Source organism: Haplochromis burtoni, unplaced genomic scaffold (genome assembly GCF_018398535.1).
Source record: "Haplochromis burtoni strain Fernald_Lab_line unplaced genomic scaffold, NCSU_Asbu1 Contig_711, whole genome shotgun sequence".
Lineage (NCBI taxonomy): Eukaryota > Metazoa > Chordata > Actinopteri > Cichliformes > Cichlidae > Haplochromis > Haplochromis burtoni.
Genome location: NW_024583072.1, coordinates 10,146 through 15,791, shown reverse-complemented (window position 1 = coordinate 15,791; position 5,646 = coordinate 10,146).

Below are 5,646 nucleotides of genomic sequence, written 5' to 3'. Positions count from 1 at the left end.
TCTATCTATCTATCTATCTATCTATCTATCTATCTATCTATCTCTCTCTCTGTCTGTCTGTCTGTCTGTCTATACGTATTATTATTATTGGGTCTACCTGAGAGAGAAGGCATGTCAAACACAGACATCTTTGTCTGGCCAGGGTTTTCTGAGTGTTGTGGCTATGAAGGAATGCTTAGATAACATTCTGGCTGAATGGAAAACAGGTGTGTCTGCAGTAGAGAGATTAACCTCTCTTTGACTATTCGAGGCTATTGAGTGCAGAACACGCAGACTTTCAGCAGCAGGTACCTTTCACAGCTTCAGGCTTCAGGACGCTCAATGAAACAGACCTTTGTATGATTCTATTTTGGTCTTTTTACTTTGCTTGTTTGCAGAAGATGAATTTCTGCAGCTTTGATGTGGTTCTCACCCTCTCTTTGATGTATAGAATATATAAAAATGCCTCTGAAATGTAACAATATAGGAAAGAAGAAGATTAACTCTTATGTTAGTGGGGGCTTAGAAAGCAATAGTGTCGCTAAGACCAAACTGATCATGAGACAATGTTTTCTTTTGATTAATTGCTGCTTGTTCTAGATTGTTTGGACACAGCTTCCTGACACCTAGGTAAAGGGGTTTGGCAGGATGTGGAATCTGTTCAAATAAAGTGTTAAAATCCTGTGGTTAAGAGATGGATCAATAGCCATGTAATTGTAGCTTCAGGGCATGTTTCGCTGCACTGTTTGAACTAACAGGAACATTTGTTTGTAGCGCCTCGAGTGACCTGGGTCACATAGCAAAGTGCCTTGTTTACAGGTACAGAGTGTCACTCATCTGTTCTACTTTGCCCACAGTTTCCTTACTCCCTGAACAACATCGGATGACGAGCTCTGCTACACTGCTCAAGCGTTTTTGGATATATATACCAAATTTTAGCAAGTACTTCTTCCTGGCGTTGCTATCACTTGATATAGCTCATCTATCACTACGACCTGAAATCAAAACGATTTGAAATGTAGTTGGTTTGGTGGTGTACTGGGGCTTCCTTTTAGGACTTCTCACCATCACCCAGCCCCACTGGTTTCCTAGCTGTTCGGGACAATCTGCTGGGGGTGACCCAATATTGACTAAGCAACCTTTGCCTACACCACCTGGCCAACTGAAGGATTTTCCGGGCTATGGAGACAGGTCTCCAATTCATTGAGCCTGGCCTCCAGAGCTGCAGTTAGGCTACACTTCTTACAATCATCGGTATTACTAAAGGAGGCTGAGGAGTAGCTAAACATCTGACAAGACCTTACAATAATACATGTAGATAAGCTACACAAAACACCAATGTGTGTTGTAACAGGAACAGGAAGTTATACAATACCACAGCAAGAGCCAACACCAAAATGAACTGACTTAATCGAACATTGTTGAATGTGAACACTTGTTCAGTGAACTCATGTGATGTGAAAATGTAATCAAACCTTTTATCAGTGGGAAAGTGTACTTTGTAGGACACTATCCTAGCATTTGCTGGCCTAAGGTTAGCTTATGTACTGGTAGTTTTTTGTTTAGCTGGCTGACTGTCAGACGTAGCGACAGGAAGTTTGCATGTCTAATATATACAATAAGTAACTGCGACAATGTTGGGAATCAATAAGCATGTTTATGCACATTTTTGTGTGTTAAACAGTGAGAAGATGCCTGAGGAATGGATAAGTATGACGTTTGCGGTGTTCAAAAACAAGGTGATGTGTAGAGCTGGGGTAACAATTGCAGGATGCTGAGATGAATTTACGTTAAGGTAAGGTGAGAGTCTGTGAACAGCAGTAAGGCTGTATGCTGGGGAAGATGGAGAAGGACTTGCACTTTGTGTTTGTGGATCCAGCGAAAGCATATGATAGGATGCAAAGAGAGGGACTCTGGTACTGCAACGTATTGAATATTGCACGAGATTAGCTTTGAGCTCCTTCTTGCTTGAGATGATTAGATTAGATTAGATTAGATGAAACTTTATTAATCCCTCGGGTGGGTTCCTCCGGGAAATTCAGTGATGGACATGATGATGATGGAGAAGCTGACAGATGAAGTCAGGCAGGAGTGGACTATCATATTTGCAGATGATATTGTGATCTGTAGTGCGGGTTGGAGGCAGATGGAAGAGACCCTGGAGAGGAGGAGATATGCTTTGGAGGGAAAAGGAATAAAAGTCAGTAGAACATACTGACTTTCATTTATACATCTGTATAAACGTAAATGAGAGGGAGTCAGGTCTAACAGTGAAACCAAAAGGACAGACACTCACATTCACAACTATGGGCAATTTCGAAGCACCAGTTAACCCCGCTAATTGCATTTCTTTGGACTTTGGCAAAGCTTGAGAGAACCCACGCAAACTGGGGCGGACATGAAAAGTCCACACCGAAAGGCACCGGCCAGATGTTGGAGTCAAGCTCAGCACCTTCTTGCTGTGAGGCAACAGTGCTAACCACCAGGCTGCCTGTGAAAAAAGTAATTGCCCCCTTAACCTGATAACCTTAAACCTTGAAAGAACTGCAATCAACCAATCAGTTTGCAGAAACTGGCAATCGCTATTACGCTCAGGGTAAATTTTGAAAGACAGAATTATTTTAAATCAGTCATAGTCATGAACAACCTTTTTCTTCTTCTTCTTTGAGCTATTCAGAGGTAGCTGCTGTTTTTTGGATCATTGTCCTACTACATAACCTAAGTGCGATTAAGCAGCAGTGGACGGGCTAATGGTTCGAATTTAGCAGGGAGCAGAATTTATGGTTCTATCAATCACAGGTCATCCAGATGCTTCCATTTCAAATTTGAAACAATTTAAAAAACAAATTAAAAACAAGAAAAGTATAAACGCCACAGTATTTGAGTAAATGTATTTATTTTCTCCACAACAGTTAGTTTCTGCTACTAAATATTCTAATTCTGTTAAAAGACAACCTGAAAAAAGTTGTTTTCCGCCGAGCTGCTGAACAACATTCCAGACGTGATCTGGTTTAAAAGTCTACCTACAGGATATAACAGACAAAGGGGCATCAATCCTTATCCCTGTGGGGAAAACACAAATGAAACATCCTGTTGTTGTCTAGTGCAGGTGATTCTTTTAACTGTCTTTCTTTGACTACAGTTCTTATAGGGGGGAAATGAATGGATAGATGAGACAATAAAACACCAATAAAAATGTTTGCTACAGCTGTAAGAACCTCCACTAGCCTGGAGGGGAAGGCATCCCCTACACAATAAAGCAAAGTAAAGGCTGCTGTTTAAAATAGATATTCATCACTGACTAATGCCTCTGTTGTTAGGGAGTTCCTGTTTGCAGTAAACCTGACTATAAAATGGGAGGCCTTTAAAGCTTTCCTGAGAGGGCAAATGATCAGTTTTACAAGCTTTAAACATAAAGCATCCAGGATGGAACTGGTCCATTTGGAGAAAAAGATGAAAGATATTGAGGAAGAGATATTTATATCCAAATCTAATGCTCTAATTCTAGAGTTAAATAAACTCAGAGCTAAATTTAATATTTTGTCATTAAATAAAGCTACTAAAAGTTTACTAAGACTGAAACAGTCATATTATGAACAGGGTGAAAAAGCAAGTAAAATACTGGCTTGGCGTATTAAACAGGCTCAGGCTGAAAGAACAGATGAAGGACAGATCACAGCTGATCCTAAACATATTAATGACTCTTTTTCTACTTTTTATAAACAGCTATACACAACTGAGCATTTAAAGTAATTTTCATCAAAACAATTTTTTTTTTTGGATCAGCTGCATTTTCCTAGACTACCAGAAAACGATATGGATGAACTAGAGCTTAATATAACAGTAGAAGAAATTACTAATACTATAAGGAACATGAAAGGGGGCAAAACTCCTGGACCTGACGCAATACCAATAGAAATATTTAAAATATTTAAAGATAAATGAATCCAGCCTTTATTGGATATGTATCAGGAATCATTTGAATCTGGGTCTCTCCCCCTTCACTTAATGTTGCAACAATTACTTTGTTACTGAAAGCTAATAAGCCAGCAACACATTGTAGTTCTTATAGACCAATCTCACTGTTGAATTATGATTGCAAGATACTTTGCAAACTATTAGCTATGAGATTAGAGACACTCTTGCCTAAAATGATTCATTCAGACCAGAACGGCTTTATCCAGGGGAGGCAGGGGTTTCACAATATATGGAGGGTCATGAATATCATTTATGAGAAAAAAGAGACAATGCGTTAATCTCAATGGATAAGGAAAAAGCCTTCGACAGGATCGAATGGCCGTTCTTATTTGAAGTTTTGAAAAAGTTTGGTATTGGAAACAGATTTTTTAAATGGAGTCAGTTGATGTACTTCAACCCTCAAGCAGAGATTTTAACTACTGGTCTTTTTTCCGCACCATTCAGATTATATCGTGGAACTAGACAAGGGTGCCCCTTGTCACCTCTCTTGTTCACCTTGGCAACTGAGCCTCTTGCGATGGCAATTCAGAATCATAAAAACATATCAGGAATTAAAGTAGGCAATGTTGACCACCGTATCGCCCCATATGCAGATGATGTGATCCTGTTCTGCACCAATTTAAACAAATCAATATCATCCATATTAAGTCTCATTAATACATTTAGCACATTTTCGGGTTATAAAATAAATTCAGATAAATCCGAAATATTATTTTTGAATAAAAATGAACAACAAACTCCTCCAATCAATACTCCTTTTCTGTTATCTGAACATGGGTTTACTTATCTGGGTGTGAAATTAACTCACTCAATTGAAAATATTTTTGCATCCAATTATAATTCCTTAACGACGTCAGTTATTACACTTCTAAACAGATGGATGAAACTACCTATATCTTTAATTGGTCGTATTAATATACTAAAAATGTCAATTTTGCCAAAATATCTTTACCTTTTTCAATCAATACCTCTCTCTCCACCAAACTTTATTTGGAATAACAGAAGACCAAGACTCAGAATCTCATTATTATACCTTCCTTATGAAAGACGGGGTTTACAACTTCCAAATTTAAAGTGGTACTTCTGGGCTGCTCAAATCAGAGCGGCAATATTTTATTTTGTTAATGCGCAAATTCCAGTGTTGGTTTCTACGGAGTCTACAGAAATCAAAATTCCCCCTACCTTATATCTTTACTCAGCCGACAGGAAGACACTAAATAAGCAAACTAAGAACCCCTTTTTAAAAACCCTATAATGATCTGGTTTGAAATACATAACTACTTGGGAGAAATGATCCAACTGTCTCGGTTTACTCCGATATTTGGAAATAACAGCTTTCCTCCTGGTAGGGTGGATGCAGGTTTTAAATTTTGGTTCGATGAAGGTATAAGAAAGTGTCTGATATATTTAGGAATAATACTCTTATGTCTTTTGAACAACTTAGAAGTACATTTTTCTATTCCTGTCAAACATTTTTTTAAATTTCTTCATTTAAGAAATTTTATCTTAACCACACAAGGTAACAGCTTACAAATCCCCACCTACTCCTCTCTAGAGAACACAGTTATAAAGCATGTAAATGGGACAGGCCAAGTTTCTGCATTGTATAAATTATTTATGGAAAATTCCAAAGAATCAACACAGTCTATTTTAGAGGCATGGAGGAATGATTTGCAAATGGATATATCT